Raw genomic sequence first — 15,354 nt, forward strand, 5'->3', positions numbered from 1 at the left:
TATAATGTGAACTCAAGCCTGTGCTCACCAAAGGCCCACTCAATATCTAAATGACAGGACATTATAGTTTCAATTATAGAAAAGCTAGAGTATAATTTTCAACAAGCTTCCTCTTGCAGGTACCACTATTGGTTTCTAACAGTCATGAAATTGATCTTAGTCTGTTCTCTCCCAGGATCTAATAAGCTATTAAATAATGTCTAATCATTAGTTGATGGGATGAGAAATCTATTTTTCATTTTTATTAAGTATATGCTCTTAAATATTCCCTCTCTTGTTTACTCAGTGACGTTTCCTTATCCAACACATAAGTAAAATTATTACTGTTTTAACATAAAGATTTAGGTCTGTTCAATCTGAGAATGTCAATTCTGTATTTATTCCACCAAGTTTTTAGTTTAAAAAAAAACCAACAAATGACTGGTTTGTGGTCAGAAACTTCTTATAGCTAGCTGACCTGCCTATCAGACACCTGCTTTTTAAATGGAGTGTTTCTAATTTCAGCTAATTTTGGCCTTACATGAGCAGTTTCTGAAACCCTGGTGAAAATATATTCTTCACAGAGGTCCAGTATCTCCCTCAAGATTCCACTGAGAGCATTAAACCTCTTTCTGTTTGTTTTTGCCGCTGAACAAAGTGTCTTTTACCTGTTACATACAAATACAACCAATGCAAAAAGAGATCACGTTTTCCCTTTGATTTCAGTGATAAGTTGCTAAAGGAAAAAAGAAATATATCTATATCTATATCTATATCTATATATATCTCTCTATATCTCAAGAAGGAGTTTATCTTCAAAGTTTTCTCTAAAAAGACCCAGGAAGGGTTAAGAAGAACCACATACATGTCATATGCACATCTGCCGTCAACAAAAATAACCTGAAACTGTGCATACAACGAAAAAGTAGTCTCAAACTCAATATTTTAACATGCCCCAAACAAACAGCAAACAGAAAAGCCTAGTCAAAAGTCCTGCTAGGTTTCTCAAAACCAAGACCTTGGGGAAATGGAGCAGGACTGATGGCTGAGAACTGAAAGGGCTCAACATCACCAACAGGGTGACCCGTTGGTCTCGCGCGGCGCCTCCCTGCCCAGCCACACCCCCCACCAGCCCCTAGCCCCCAGCCCCCAGCCCCCAGCAGCCCTTGGGGAGTGGCGGAGGTGATTGGACCAGCAGGGCCCGGCACCAAGAGCCGGTCTACCAATGGGCTTGGTGCAGATATCCAATGAGGGGAAAGAGACGTCGCACACTGAACCCACCGTATGTAGGATTTACACTGGGGTTCCTTTTGAGTAGGAGGTTTCAGAAATCCATAATCTGAGACAGTAAATATTTATCATTCTGTGTCCTTTGAGAGACATCAGGGATCAGAGGAAACTCTGTCTAAATGTGCTTCTGTTGTTTCACGATTCTTGGAAGGAGCCTTTCAATGTCCTCCTAGCAATTAAAACTCTCCCTTTAGGGTGAAATCCCCTCGGAGCCAGCAGGGTAGGGGCAAAGGTGGGCTTATTCCAGCGTGAAGCCGCAAGGCCTTCTCAAGGGCATGCCATGTCCACTGCCGGCGGTCAAGAGCAACGCAGAGCTCTCAGCGCGGGGATGGGCCGGGGGGAAGCAGACCGGGGGCACAGGCCATGCACAAGCAGTAATCTAGGGAGAAGCAAGAACAGCTCTGGGGAGCTCCGCCCGTACAGGCGGCCTGAGTCAGGGCAGAGGGTGGGGCGTGAGCAAACTGAGAGCAGAAGGAAAAACTCGATTCGGCCAGGAGATCAAGGGGTTAAGCTCAGAATGCAGCCAAGTCCAAAAGCCCAGAGGAGCAAGTCCCGGTGGCAGGCCCCATTCATACCTGTTCCTGGTCCTCTAGGCCCCTCACTGACAGCAATGGAGGGGGGAGGTAGCCTTCCTCCCAGAGTCGGCTGGTCCTCTGGGACAACTCCACTTTAACTGTGGATCCACAAGGACACTGCCAGAAAGAGCTCCCTCGCTTCCCAGCGTCGTGGCACCAAAGACCTCCCCAGGGTTTCCATCAGAGCATTCCATCCACGAAGCGTGATTCTCTCCGAAGACTCTCTCTGCGCTCAGATCTCACACAGAGTCCATTCCTTTTTGAGAACCAGCCAGACCCTGACCCAGGGCTCCAGGACTTTCATAAAGGAGTATAAACACTCCATTTGTCCCACTGTGTGTGGCGGTGGGATGGGGAGGTGGGCGGAGGGCGTGTCCGGAATCCAGCTGTAGGGAAGTCGGAGACGCGTACGCCCAAGGGCGCAAGCGCAGAGTGAGAAGGCAGGCACCGTGGGAGAATGCCAGCTGTGCCTAGACTTCCGCCAGCTCCTTCCGCAGCACCCGCTCTGCTCCCGCCTGGCGGCCTGCTCCTCCCCAGGGTCTGCGCTCTCAGGGTGCAGCCTGGAACGTGCAGGGCTGAGGAGACCACAGCTCCTAGCAAGCGACGAGGGAGCGGGGAGAGGCCAGGCCTTGGAGAGGGTGTTCTGGCTCGGGGTCAGTGGCAGCCGCTACCACTGGGCCCGCCGCAGGGGAGTGTGGCTCTTCCCAAGCTTGGTTCTCCAACTCAGGATCTCCTAGGGTGCAGTCCTCCTTCCCACAGCAGCCGGAATGGGGAAGGGTCGCGGATTTCAAGTTGCGGCGCTTCTCTGAAGAACTGGTAGGCCCCACGACTGTGCCTAAATGCCGTTAACGTCACTTTCTCCTTCTGGGTGCTGTTGGCCCTGAGCTGCAGGATTGCACGAGGGACTTCCCCAGGCCTTCCGGCTGCACCTGGCTCTCCATCCGCACTTGGAAGCGATGCAGGACTTCGTTTCCGCGCTCCCACCAAACCGGAAGTGAGAAAAGGCGCCAAGGATCCAATGTTTTCCAAATCGATGAGGTACCAGGCTGGGTCATCCTTCTTTTCCTTGCGTTTCTCTCGGTCGTTCTAGCCCCACTCGTTTTGCTCAGACATGATTTACCTGTCGGTCTTGGTCAGGTAGAGGCCCAACCCACGGCGACTGGCTCCAGGCCGGACCCTCGCTTACATTCAGTGGAGACGGTTAACCCGTTACCATCATATTTCTTGAACACTGGGAAAGCCTGTAAAGTGTCTCCCAGTATGATCTATTAAAGCGCTTCTGTCTTTTAATTCCCTCTAATGCAACAAGCATCCAAATGGCAGAAAAGATAACTTAGAAATAACACCATCTGAAGATTTTACTCTGAAAATGTTAAAATGAACCTCCCCCAGCATATTTGTTTTCAAATGATATGTTTGCAATTTGTTTGCAATAATTGTTGTCAATTTTTGCTTCCTCATAGGCAGATGAGAAAAATAATTTAGTATAAGTTTTGGTATGAAGGTGGATTTCAGCCTGGCAATTTATGGAGAAATCTATCCAAATGTCCTAAAGTTTAAGCAGGAATGGTCATTGAATATGCAATAATAAAAAGCATCATATTATGTGATATGATTCAGAAAAAATAAGTCCCATAGTAATTGTGGCTGTAGTAGCATTAAAACAATGATTTTTTATCAGTGACATAAATGAATGGTTTATTTTGGACATGCTACAACTTGGTTCTATGATTCTCCCTTGGGTCAATTTTGGAATCTCTAGTACAAAAACTACAGATATCTGGGGGCTTTGAGCCATGATTAACCCAAATAACTGTCTAATTTCTGTTGAGATGGATTGAAATTTGAATGCTTCTTTTGTGGCTATTGTATGCCACCTGCTTAGTGTAAAAAAAAAACACAAAGAAAAACTCTTGTTCTGCTTGAAAGCTTTCATTGTTTCACTAGATTTCAAATAACTTTGCAAGTAAAAGATGCTGGACTTTTTGCTTGTATTTTAGCCATCAGTGTGTTTTAGCCACTTGGAATACATTGTAGAGATAGGACAGCTGAATATTAGTAAAACCCAGCTGGTGAAAACTATTACACTCCCATTCTTCCATTTATGAGACAGTCTCTTAAATCTCTGAATTGGTTTCCGAACTGCAATCCCATAATCCCACTATGTTTAGGGAAAATGAAAGATCTAGCAATTTAACTGATTTAAACAAGGGATAATTGGAGTTGAAGACAAGGGGTGAGGAAGAATGGTAGGATATTATTTGAAATCTCATGGTGTGTCCATTAGCTTTTACAGAATAACAAACCACCCCAAAACTTAGTGGTCTGAGACAACAGCCGTTTATTTAGTTCATGCTTCTTTGCATTGGCAGTTGGAATGTGTCTGCAGTTGGAACGCATGAAGTGATTCTTCTGGTTTAGGCTGACTCTCATTTATCTGCAGTCAGCTCTTAGTCTGCTCTGCTTCCGGGGATGGAATCGCTCTTGGCTTGGGTGGCAGGGCTGACTGAAACAGTCCTTTCATCATCAATACACTTGTTTGGGCTTCTTCATTTGGGGGGGGGTAGTGGTAAGAGGAGGAGCCCCAGTGCACAAGTGCTTTTCAATCCTTTGCTTGCATCATGTTTGCTAGCTTCCTATTGGTCATACATGTCCCATGGCCAAGCTCAGAGTCAAGTTTGAGGGTGCGCAAACTTCCACGATAAAGAGAGTATGGATACAAGGAGAGGAAATGTGTAGTCATTTTTCCAACCTGCTCCATATGGTTTATTAAGATCAACCATTGAATTAAGTGGGAATTTTTGTTGTATAACTTTGGCACAACTCGAAATCTGTCATTTAAAAAAATATTTTGGAGACCGGTCAAAGACAGGCTTCATGAAAAATAATAGATATATTCAGCTAAAATTTGTTGTTGTTTGTTTGTTTTATGAAGGGGAGGTAATTAGGTTTATTTATTTATTTCTATTTGGAAGAGGTACTGGGGATTGAACCCAGGACCTCATGTGTGCTACGCATGGGCTCGACCACTTGAACTATACCCTCCCTCTGTTCAGCTAGAATTAACACTTTGTCCAAAAACTTTTGGGAATGTTGTTTGGATGATCAGACTTCATGAAATTCAGTCAGAAGGGGTTATGAGATCTCTCTGTTCAGAAATTATAGTTTGTATTAGAAAGTGCTGAGAAGCTTTGCTTGGATTCTAGAATGGCTGTCTCAGGTAATTCAGTGCAATCCATTCCATCCTTTTGTGTCTGGATTTTTTGCAAAAGTATGTATTTTTAGCCTCTATCCTTTGAGTGTGTATATAATTATACCACGGATGACTTTCAGTGGAGTTGTGGTTGAGAATTATTAATTCACAGAGCTGAAAGAGGCATTTTTCCATAACTGTCAATATTAGAGTGTCACCCCTGTAACTCATTTTTGGAAAGGGGCAGAAACTGCTCTTCAGTGATAGGATGCATCTAAAAAATAAAATACAATCACCCTCCCCACCTCATCTATCCCAGCCCACTCTTCTCAAAACCTTGCTTTAGTGCTCCAGGAAATTCAAGAGATTTGAATTTTAAGAAAAAAGAAAATCTGATTTAGTTCTCATCATCTAAATAATTGCCACCAAAGTACATAAAGTTAAATTGTTTTCCCACTTGACATTTCAAGTAAGAACTTTCTTTTCTACATTAAAACTTCCCTAAGTGACTCTTTGACTACTGCTCAGTGACTCTTTCCACCTCTTTAAAGGAATTTGTTGATTTTTCAACACCCTTTTTAAGTTTCTTTCTTGCTGTCACATACCTGTTGCTCCAGAATTGATTTGTGATGTCAAGCATGAATAAAATGCTAGATACAGCCAGCCTCAGTGATTAGCATTACTTGGAAGATTGATTTGAAGCAGGGAAAGGTTTGAACTCAAGCTACTTTGAAGAAAAAAATTTTTTATTGAATTATGTTTCCACACTCTGTTGAGCTCTTTGGGTGTTTAAAAACAGTAAAAGTCAGTGATACCTGACTGGAAGAAACTGACACTCCACTTCAAGACCTGCTTATGAAAAAAAAAAAAAAAAAGCAAAACCAAACTAGGAAGAGAAGCTACACTGCATAGCTAGAGTGGGTGGAATGGGCCTTGAAATTCAGAAAAGAGCAACTCCATAAAAATGACTAGAAGCAGAAGTCTTTCTTCAAGGAGGTGGGACTTGAGGTGATATTTACAGGAAGTGGGAATTCTCAAGTGAAAGTGACTAGGAAATTGAGAGCCTCAGTCATAGCTGTTGGAGTCCGAAGCATGAGAAGCATCTCTATTTTCCAGATTCTGCCTTTAGAATTCATTCCAAGGTTCTGAGGCACTGAGGACAAAAGGAGCAAGTGAGCCTTGCAAGCAAGGGGCAAATGACCAGGGGCCAGAAGACAAGTAGCCTTACCGAAGTAGGGGGTTATGCTGGGAGTAATGGGAGCCAGTGCTGGGTATGTAAACAGAGCTGGATTAGGGAGGGCCTTGATTATCCAAATGAGGATCTTGAGTGTGAGTTCTATACATTAGGGACTAAGAAATGTTTGAGAAGATTTGTCTATTTTAAGATTAGAGCACTGAACCTATAGTTAGTAGACTGGAGTTGGTCAATGAATGCCTGAAGGGGGAGCCCACCAAGAGTATTTTATGACCAGGTAAGGGTAATTGGAAACCAGCTCATTATTTATATGCCAATGGCAGCAAGTAAAGCAAGTAAAATTTATTCTCTATTGGTTCCCCAGTCCTGCATACTTGTTAATACTTGCAATTGCCTCAGTAATTCTTTTTCGCACTTAAGGTACAAGTGGATGCTTCAGATTGCCCAGTTCAAACAACATCAGTTTTACGTTAGTGGTGTCTAGGTCAACAGCATTTGCTTAGGTTGAATCGTTATCTTAGAACTCGAAAGAGCTAGAGAACGGATATTCTGCATTTTGATCTCAAGCTGTTTTAACGTTAATCAGGGTGCTGTTACTGCAGAAACGATCATGTTACAGACTCAGTCGTGTCTCCCTCTCCCCTAAATTCATATGTTGAAGCCCTAATCCCAATATGACTATATTTTGGAGGGAACTTTAGGGAGATAATTGAAGTTAAATGAGGTCACAAGGGTAGGACCTTGATCTGATAGGACTGATGTCTTTACAAGAAGAGAAAGAGACACATAAGAACTCTCTCTGTGTGAGCACAGAGGAAAGCCATAGAGGACACAGTGAGAAGGTGGCCATCTGCAAGTCAGAGAGAGAGAGATCGCACCAGAAGCTGAGTTTTCCAACTGCTGGTCTTGGACTTCCAGCCTCCAGAACTGTGAGGAAATAAATTTCTGTTATTTAAGCCACCCAGCCAGTGGTTCTTTGTTATGGCAGCCAGAGCAGACTCATGCAGGTGGTAACCCTCAAAATGAAGGACGTTAGGGCACGTGTGCTTGGGCTCACAGCTGCTTTATTTGCCTTGTTGTCCATAACCAGGTTCTAGGCGCGGGAAGTATCTAGGGTGCAGATTTCTATTAGAATTACTTTAAAGGATGTGAGGTCCCAGATCTTGACTTTGTACATCATCATGTACATTCAGCTCTCAAGTGTTAAGGGATAATTTCTTGACAAAACCTTAGCAAGGGCTATTGTAAATCTTGGTCATGGGTGAGAAATTCATGAGAAAATTTCCCTGAGGAAATCTGCACTTTTGTGCAGATGAGAGAGAGTAGTTATGTTTTCTAAAACAATATTGATTCATGGGCTCTAATTTAGGTTGGTGAGTGACTGCCCTCTTGACAATACAGGGATGGACACATCTATTTGTGAGCGAGTAGATTGTCATTTGGCTGGTGGGCATGATTTGATACTATGCCAGCCAGCTCTTTTTCCTGAACAGACTTGCGTTGCAGTTTATATAATAGCTGGTTTCCAGGCAGAATCAATATGATTTTGAAAGGTAATTCTTACCTGTGTTTCCCAGATCTCTTTCAGGTTTTCCATTCCATTAAAACTCAATTTGTGCAATTCTATGGTGAGAGTTGGTCTGCCAGAAACTATTTGTGCTCCAAGATGCATAATACTAGTAATATTGCCTCCTTCCCTCCCTTCCAAAATGCTACCTGTTTTTATTCTCTTTGTAATAGAAAACAGTGAATTCATGCAGAACCTATTAAAATGTCTTCTTTTCAGGGTGAGAAGCATTTTATTTTAGTAGGTTACTTACTATAGCTTCAAGATCAGTTCTGGTCATTTGAAACAGAAGCAATTCTGCCTCAACTGGTATGATGAAAGCCTGGAATGGGTGTTCTCTGCTATAACCAGTTTATGCCTAGAGGCTGGTTCTTTGTCTCATGCGGCACTTTGTGGATTTTGCAGACATCACCCCATCCCCTGCAGCGGAAAGCCTTCACTATTTCTCCAAGTTGGCTTAGTGTGCCCTGGCTGACCTCATCCCATGCCTGCTTGAGTCCATGCCATACAGTCTTCTTTTGCATAGCTCACGTCATCTCTCCAGCTGTCCCCTGGGGCAGGGTCCCATGGAGGTCACTCAAGCCTGAGCATCTTCTGCTGGGTCCACTCTAGCCCTCAGGAAACCTGACCAGTGTGTGCAAGGACAGCTTTCTGCATCCCAGCCTTCTTTTCTTCCCCTGCAGTCAAGACGCATTCCAGTCAGCCTGTCTCTTTAAGATTTTCCAGATAAGAGCAGGCCCCAGAATCTGCACTCTCCATCCCCGGAGGACACAGGGCTACACTCCCTCCCAGGCGCCAGGCAGACTAACACACACCTGCTTCTCAGTAAACACTCGCCTGGGGCACCCTCCCGTTGTCCACCCTTCATCCTCTGTTCTCTCTGAATAGTTCTCTGGAAACCCTGTCCTTTGGCTAGTGGTGGGGCTTGGGGGTGGGGAGACACTCCTCTAACAAGGATTGGAATGGGGAATGCTTAACACTAACAGTTCTGCTCAAAGGCCTTGTCAATACCTTTAATTTCTTAGCTTTCTTTCCCATATCCTGGAGATTGGTAATGTGCCAAGGATTGTCATTTTCAGTTTTCTGGATGCTTCTTAGCTAGTTCTGTTTGTGTATTTGGCACATCTCTTTAGAACAGAGGGATACTTGACCCCTGTTAGTTTCAGCTGAGATTAGGAAATGTCCCATTTAACATTCTATTATAAGAAGAATGATTGGAATTGAGAACGAGAGGAGATTGAAAGAAGATTAATCAAAATGATTAATGAAAATTAATCAAAATCTAAATATAAGCCATCAATAACTTACAATCAAAGTAGAAAAGCACAACAGAAAAATATGTTTTATAATTGTGAGTGTGGTAATGAACGACACTAAGGACAGTTAAGCACAGATAATAAATACACCATATGCTACCTGGGCACCTACTTTGAGAGCTCTTTACGGGACATGTACATGAAGTGCCAAACTATAGGGGACATCTTAGAGAGTACAGCTTAGCAAAACATTCATGTCAATAGTGCAGCATTTGATTTTTGGGTTTATTAAGTGTCACATCTAAGATAATGAGATGGTTAACTGAGTTTACAAAAATGTATATATAAATGAGTGAAGGTAATGCACCAAAATTTTGTAAAGAGCAGTCAAAATTTGATAGAGCAGTAGTGGGTATTCTTTCTATTCTTTTAAAATAAAAATTTATTTCAGAATAGTTTTAGATTCACTAAAGAGTTGCAAAGATAGTACAGTTAGTTCTCATGTATTCTGCACCCAATTTATAGGATTACAGTGAGAATTATGCATAAGATGTAACTGGAACATGGCTGTAACTCAGTAAATGTTTTAACTGCTATTATTATAAGTACTAGGAGTAATATTTTGGCGACATGATGTAGATGAGGAGATAGATGAACCTGTGATTTGTCTGACACCCACCCAGGAGGTTAGAGTAAGCAGTGTAATGGTCAACATGAGCTGGAGATGTTCCCAAGATTGAGAAGATTCCATGGTCAGGGAAGGAGAAGTTTTGGGTAGAGTCAAGCAGCAGTCAGAACCTTGGCTTCCGTGAGTGGATAGGAGGGGCTCAGTCGATGAGCAGAGCATCTGGGCTGGGGATCCTCAATCACACATGAGCCTGAGGTCTTGTTCCTTGTAGCTTATTAGGCATCAGTGTTATGGGCTAAATTGTGTCCCCCTCCAAGATTCCTATGTTAAAGCCCTAACTCTAGCACCTCAGAATGTGACTGTATTTGGTGCTATGGCCTTTAAAGAGAAGATTAAATGAAAATGAGGCAATTGGGGTGGGTCCTAATCCGATTTAACTGGTGTCCTCACTAGAAGAGGAAGTTTGGACGTACCTAGGGCCACGTGGGAAAAGACCATGTGAGGACACAGCCAGTAAGTGGCTGGCTGCAAGCCGAGGAGGGAGGCCTCAGGAGAAACCAAATCTGTGGGCAGCCTTGATCTTGGACTTCCAGCGTCTAGAACTATGAGAAGGTATGTTTCTCTAGTTTAAGCCACCCAGTCTGTGGTACTCGGTTACGGCAGCCCTAGCAACGAAGATAGACATTAGGCTGGGATATGGGGGCCAGTAGAGTAAGGGGAGCAAGTAGGAACCAAAGAGGAGGTTGGGACTCAGAGCTGGGGAGCACAGGGGCGAAAGGAGCTGTGCTACATGGAGCAAAGTTACAGGTCCGACCGGGAGTGTGACCCAGGGAACATCACAGCCCCTCCCTTAGGATATGCAACAGGACTGGGGCGTGGGGGCCCAAAAATAGTTGCTTGGGAGGTAGAGCCTGTTGGGCCTCCATGTGGGAAAGGTATAAATGGATTTACCTCCGAGGGGCTGGGGAAGGAAGGCAGGGAACCCAGAGATGATGAGGTGGTGGTGGTAGGTGGGGACCATGGGCGATCATCAGTGATGTGACTGGTTATGGAATTAATGACCATAATTTGATTTATTTTAGGGGTTGTGATTTTTCTTTGGGTCAAAAGTATGATTTTATGCTGTGCAGGGTGGGCAGGAGGGCATGAGGGCATGTTTGTAGGTATAAAACCATATGGGAGCCAGGAATATATTTTAGTTCAGTTTATTTTAATCTAAAGGCTATTTGAGTGGATACGACATTCACTCACGTTTTTCTGTTGCCTGCACTTCTGAACCCGGCATCTTTCAACATTTGATGATTTAATTTTAGCAACTCTGTTTTTCTGTGTCAAATTCCATGATAAATCATTCAGTAGGCCATCCTTATAGAATTTGATGCAGTTGGAAAATTTTACATTGAGAACAAAATTTACAGCCCAGATCAAATATCAGATGACACTAGTTGATGTTATAATTGTTTAACGTTCCAAAAACTTACTCCAGTAATGAATTTTGGGTTTATTTCATTGCCTACATTTTTTTTGGATGTGTACTTATAATTTGTGTATTCCTTTTTTTAGAAAACTTATTTTATCCCCAAAGTCAGCTTTTCTAATGTTGAGGCATATTATGGAGTAGATGAGTAGGCCACGCAGAAATAATTCATATTGTACACTGGATACTAACATGATGGCCAGTAGAAGGTATCAAGGAATTGTCACAAGTACAGGTCTTGAAAAGACAAAAATATTGCAGTTTTAATTGCAGGACAGTTTCAGCCAAAGCATCTGTACTAAAGTAATTCCCTGATGCAAATGTGTTGACAACATCATGGCTACATGACTGAGTGAGAATCCCGGGTCTCTGTCACTAGAGACATGCCTTAGTTACACACTTTGAAAGTGAGAGTAGCTCTCATGTTGAAACAAAAATTGTTGAATTTTGATAGTCTTAGGGAAAATATAAAGTGTTAAATATTTAAAAGTCATATGAGTTCTAACTTTTGAAATATGTATCTACAGCCTCCTAGTGTTTCCTCATCTTTTAATGTGGAAGATTGAGAAGATGCTCTCCAAGGTCTTTTCTAGCTACGCAGTATCAAGATGTGACAGTGAGTCTACTTGTCTTCTGGGAACACCACTGCCAACAGAATTTAGAGGCATTCTGCCTATCAGCCACTGGAGGGCTCCCTCGACCAAACCAGAACTCAGATTGACAGTGCCCTGCAGTTTCTGGACGCTGTGTCTGATTTCTCAGCATTATTTATCAAAATAAAACCCTGTTGCATTGAGTTATCTTATACAGTTTAGAGGTTTTCTGATTTCACTTTCTGTTCCCTCCAATCTCTCTCTCTTGGTCTCACAACAACCTGGCAAGTAAATATTTTCACCCTATTTTGATGGATGAAGAAAGTGAGGATCAGAGAGACTAAACAGCTTTTCCCAGTGTCACGAATAATTTTGGAGTGGAAATTTAAATCTAGGTTGTCTTCCTCCACATTCAATATTCTTTTCAGTCTACCAGGGTAAGTCCTAACTCACCTGATGTTACTTGAGAGGAGTAGTCTGTTAAATTGTAATTCCTCATGGATATATTTGCAAATCATAAGCTTTTAGAGGTGGAAGGACTTAGCTGTTCTAATTCCGCATTAGCAAAAACACTTACAGCTTTCCCCTCATCTCCAACTCTCATTTCATCTTACCTCTTGGGTTGGTCTCGCTAACTCAGGCTCCTTCAGATAGCAGAGAATATGGTTGTTGTGTTCGTATTTTTACAATGCCCAGGGACCATGCATAAATCCCAGGGAAGGACTTTGGCCAGGCCTTGGTCACGTGCCTACTCCTCTCTGGGAGCGGTGTTAAGGTGCTTGCTGTAGTTGAAATCCTCCCTGGAGCCACATGAAATGAATTCAGTGGGAAATTCTCCAAGCTATTGAAGGAGCTGTTTCCAGAAGCACAGAGAAATAAAATGGTTGGCCTCAGGGAAGGTCTGTGGGCAGCTGGGAGCAGCAGGAGGACCTTGGCGTCTGATGCTTATCAAAGGAGTGAAGGAACACAGAAAACAAACTTCCCTTACCTGACTCCTTTACTTCGGGCCAGCCAAGGAACAGAACCAGGAGCAAGTGTAGGAAAGACCCAGAGTCTAAGGGTGTTAAGGTTTTATCTTCAGAAGTATCCTGTAAGATAGGATTGGGGTGTGTGTGTGTGTGTGTGTGTGTGTGTGTGTGTGTGTGTATGTATGTATCTTTATCTGTTTTGGTTACCAATATAATAAAAGCAAAGGAATGTAAAACTAAGATTCTTGGCTTTTCTTGACAATGTAGGGCCAGTCCAGTGAGGAGATATGACGTACATAATCACCTGGGGCTTATAGGATACACAGGGCTGGGAATTCCAGCTTCCTGGAGGGTACCAAACTCATAGAACAGGATCTGGTGGAGCTCTGGGAGCCAGGTGAGCCATTTCTCAGGATACTGACTTGGGTGCACATTTAAGTATCTTCTGTTAATAGAATAGATGTAAATCTTGGAACTTAATCACACGTTGTAGGTTCTTCACACTGTATTAAAATGCAAAGTACAAAGCATTTCCTTAGGAAAGCGTCTTTTCTTGATGTCTCCTTCTGGTCTGCTTTATGCTTCTGCATCTTGCTGTTGCATCTGTTGGATGCCGGGTTTTCGCTGTCCAATGCAGACAGGTGGGAAGGAGGCTGACTCAATTAACAGAGCATTTGTCTGCCTCTTCCCATTTCCTTCCCATTTCTCTTGACCTTTTCATTTCCTTAAGAAAGACAAAGTGCCCAATGGCTTACATAGTCTCAGGACCCAGATTAGTTAAATTCTCCTTGCTCACGTCCTTTCTTTAATGTTGCCTGAAGAGGATTTTTAAGATCTAGAGATTTTATTAGGACAACCAATGGATTAGCTGAAAAGACATGAGCCCAAGTTTATAAACTACATTTGTTGGTTGAACAGTTAACTTCAGCATAACTACACACAGAAAATAATTTTAAAAGTACTGGTATAACTTAATTTGGGGTCATCTGATCCCTCTACACTGTGCCATGGGCAAAAAAAATGAGATCCTGAGAGATGAGGTGAGTGCTCTGTCCTGGCCCTTGTTCTCTAAACTTTCACGGCTCTGCTTCCACGTGTGCTTGAGGTCCTCAGTGTGGAGACCCATCCCCACCGTCTTTCTGTTCCAGCCTGCTCAAAGATGAGCTCAGATTTTCTGCTTCAGTCTCATCAGAGTCCTGCAAAGACGCTTGTATTATGCTTATTTCTTTTTCTGTTATTTATTGCCACTGTTCAAGTTATGAAATGCAGGAGATTTCCTCCTCTTGCCAATTTCTCTTCAAATGGTTTTGGATGAGAGTGTTCCAGACTGAGTTACATGATTCTGTGTCATGCAGCGTGTGGTCCCTAGACCAGCGACATCAGCATCACCAGGGAACTTGTTAGCAATGCGCACTCTCAGGTCTCACTCCTGACCTACCAAATAAAAAGTATAAGAAATGTGGCCTTTTACTGCATTTTAACACACTGTATTGAAAATGCTACTTAAATTCTCTCCCTCTTCCATTAGGCTAAAATCTCAGTTAGGTAAGGAATCTATATTGTCTAGTGCACCACTGGCTATCTAGAACCTAGCATGGTTCTTGGCAGATAGTAGGTGCTCAGTAAATGTTTGTTGAATGATAAATGAATGGAAATCTGCGGAGTAGGGGTTGTTTGCTTAACCCAGTTGTTAAGTAACCAGTGTTTAGAGGGACTCAATGAAAGAGTAGTGCTAACAGTGCAGACAAATGAGGTGTGTAATTAACACCTCTGATCCTATTGTTAGTTCCTAGAAGAGATTTTCTGCCCAGTTGCCTGTGATTAAGCGAGGGTAGACATCTCCAGAGTGGGAAAAGGACTGGTCTATTTGGCAAAGGAGGGGGCTCTTGCTGTCCCCTACTACTTTATCCTCAAATTGGGAGATCGATGATCTGCCCCTTGGCAGTCTGAAACTTTGCTCTCTTTCAATTTAAAAGATCATATTCCGGTTAAATCTACGGATTTGCCTGTCCTCCAGTTTTATCTCTGAAATCGAAAATCTCCCCACCTTGTCTTTCCCCTCTCTTAATTTTCTTCTTTGGTACAGACTCCCTCTTACCCCTCTCTGGCTTATTCCGATACCTGTTTACCTAGTCTTCATTCTTCCACCCCCTTTTCATTCAAAGATGCTTTGGAAACTGCATGTCCGGTCTTGTTCTCCTTTGGTTAAAATCCTCAGGCAGTTTTCTGCTGTTTGCAGAAAAATATCCAGTGTCCTTAAGTGAGGCACTGGAGGCCCCTCATGGACCTGGCTGCCCAGCCAGCCTCCTCTCCTGTCCCTCTCCTTTCTGAGCCGCACGCTGGCCACTACGTGCCACTTGTCATTTGGATCTTGGCATCTCCACACTTTTGTTCATGCTGTTTCTCTGAATAAATTGTCAGTCTAGTGAACTCTTTTTTTTTTAATTTATAGTTTTATTTAAGCAACTATTTAATTTTATTTATTTTGGGGAGTGTTGGTAATTAGGGTTACTTATTTATTATTATTTTTAATGGAGGCACTGGGGATCAAACCCAGGACCTTGTGCACGCTAAGCATGTGCTCTACCACTGAGCTATACCTTCCCCGCCTAGTGAACTCTTATATTATGTTC

General features: G+C 43.0%; 1 pseudogene; it reads right to left on the reverse strand.

Annotated features, from left to right (window-relative positions):
- Positions 1-2,487: 2,487 nt before the first annotated feature.
- On the reverse strand, positions 2,488-7,904 carry LOC105095558 (N-alpha-acetyltransferase 40-like; annotated as a pseudogene).
- Between the last annotated feature and the right edge of the window lie 7,450 nt (positions 7,905-15,354).

Source organism: Camelus dromedarius, chromosome 6 (assembly GCF_036321535.1).
Source record: "Camelus dromedarius isolate mCamDro1 chromosome 6, mCamDro1.pat, whole genome shotgun sequence".
Classification (NCBI taxonomy): domain Eukaryota; kingdom Metazoa; phylum Chordata; class Mammalia; order Artiodactyla; family Camelidae; genus Camelus; species Camelus dromedarius.